A 2,301-nucleotide genomic window follows, 5' to 3' on the forward strand; every position below is an offset into this window, starting at 1 on the left:
GTCAGGAGTGTGTCTCAGTTGCTTTGTTCTTTTTACAAACTATAGATATGTACAGATGAGAACTCGGGACTTCTAGCCAATGACCATAGAATTAACACACCACCTTACAGATTTAAAAAATGCCAGAAACATCTTTAAAAGCCTTGTCACACCAACAGCAAAGTGCACAGAGTGAGGAGAACACGAGACCCTTTTCGTTTTAAAAATGTTTGGAAATATGTACAGCTTTGATACAGTTTCTGGGTGCTCCAGACACCCATGGCCACTTTCTGTAAACCACTGACAATTGCTGGAGTGCTTTGAGAGACTGCCATATGATCATGATCCAATTGGGTAATTAAACCTAATGAGGGCAACAGACACATCTCGAGTGAGAGGTGTGTCAGTCACGGCACTCCCTATGCTAAGGTATTCACAAGGAGACAAATGAACAGTTTTTTTTAATTCATCCTCCTCCTCCCCTCCTCTTCCTCCTCATCCTCTTTGTCTTCCTCTTCCACCTTTTTCCCGGCAACTTTAGCAGGACCCTTGGTGCCATCAAACTTCCCTCTCGACTTATGGTCTGCAACATCCTTCTCATACTTCTTCAGCTTCGCTGCCTTATTGATGTATGGCTGCTTCTCACTGTCACTTAAGTTATTCCACATCTCGCCCAGCTTCTTTGCCACATCTCTGATAGAGATGCCAGGGTGTGTAGACTTGATCTTGGGGTGGAATTCAGAGCAGAATAGGAGACATCCAGACGGTAGTCTCTTGGGGGCCTTCGGGTCCTTCTTCTTGCCTCCCCTAGCTGGTCCATAATCCTTCATTTCCTGATCATAGTGCATTTTATACACCTTTGCCATTTCATCGAATTTAGACTTCTCTTTCCTGGACATGGTCTTCCACCTCTCAGAGCATTTCTTGGAAAATTCAGCAAAATTGACAGGGACTTCTGAGTTTTTCTTCTTATGTTCCTCTCTGCACATCTGCACAAAAAAGGCATAAGCACACATCTTGCCCTTTGGTTTCTTGGGATCACTTATAGCCATCTTGACTGTATTGTTTGCCAGTCTGGGCAGTGCAGGGCAGGGCAGGATGTGTGGCTCAGTACTCCACAGCCTCGCGCTAGCTGCCTCCATGAGAGCCCAAAGTTTTGCATGTTTCTTAATCTGATCTCGGCATCTAATCTTGGCATTAACTTGGACTACAAGAGATGTGTAGTATTAGACAATTTCACAGATCAAGAAAGTCAGAGAGGTTAAACAAATTGTTTAAGGTCCCACAGGAAGTGAGTGGCAGAACAGGCTTGAACATACAGCTGTCTTACTGAGCCACTTTACTCCAAAGCTTGGGCTCTTAACCTCCATGGAACTCCAGACTGCCTTTTATAACTGGCTTCTCCTCTGTCTTTTTCTTATGCCTTGTGGTCAAGCCCCATTCTCTGAATGATTCTGCGTAGGAAAACGAATTGTGAAGAAATGAATTATTATGTGAAAGACCCTGATGCTGGGAAAGATTGAAGGCAGGAAGAGAAGGGGATGACAGACGATGAGATGATTGGATGGCATCACCGACACAATGGACATGAGTTTGAGTAAACTCCGGGAGTTGGTGATGGACAGGGAGGCCTGGTGTGCTGCTGTCCATGGAGTCGCAAAGAGTCGGACATGACTGAGCGACTGAGCTGATTATGTGTTCTCATATGCAAATCAAAAGGACTGTTTCAGCAGGAGGGAAAATGTACTGGCAAGGAGCAAAGCCGTGCCACATCTCTGAGCTGATGGGTACAAAGGCCACACCATCTTTAACATTACTGTTGAAGACAAAGGTACTCAACAGTGTGGAAAGTCCGCTGTGAGTCATTTCCCTTTGTTAAGGCCAGAATGTAGTAATGGGAAGGGTACTTTTCACACTCAGTAGAAAATAAAATCAAAGAATGGGAAGGCTTGCTGGTAATAACTGAAGAGAGATGATCTGGCCACATGAGCCTGTGATGGAGACGGATTCTGATCTCTCGATGGAGACACATTTAAAGTCGACAGCCATCTAGACTGTGGTGCGTGTGCTATGTGCTTTTTTCCCTGGGCAAAGGGTCCAGCAGCACTGTCAAATTCTCTATGGTTTCATAATCAGAATACTGTGAAGAGTTAGCTCATCTAAATTTAGCCTTACCAAAGTGATTTTTAAAAAGATGGAGTTGAACATACTTTCTGGGGATGTGATTATGTATGATTTTACATTCACCACTCCAGATAAAGAGCTAAATTAGGCAATATTGCCTAACGTTTAAGAGCAGTAAGTTTTGGAAATCAGTGGGTT

At 44.0% G+C, this 2,301-nt stretch overlaps 1 pseudogene; it reads right to left on the bottom strand.

Annotated features, from left to right (window-relative positions):
• Window positions 1–318: 318 nt before the first annotated feature.
• On the bottom strand, window positions 319–1,065 carry LOC147345946 (high mobility group protein B3 pseudogene; annotated as a pseudogene).
• Between the last annotated feature and the right edge of the window lie 1,236 nt (window positions 1,066–2,301).

This window comes from Bos grunniens, chromosome 24 (assembly GCF_055505025.1).
Source record: "Bos grunniens cultivar Pamir isolate PY7600 chromosome 24, Bosgru_T2T1.0, whole genome shotgun sequence".
Classification (NCBI taxonomy): domain Eukaryota; kingdom Metazoa; phylum Chordata; class Mammalia; order Artiodactyla; family Bovidae; genus Bos; species Bos grunniens.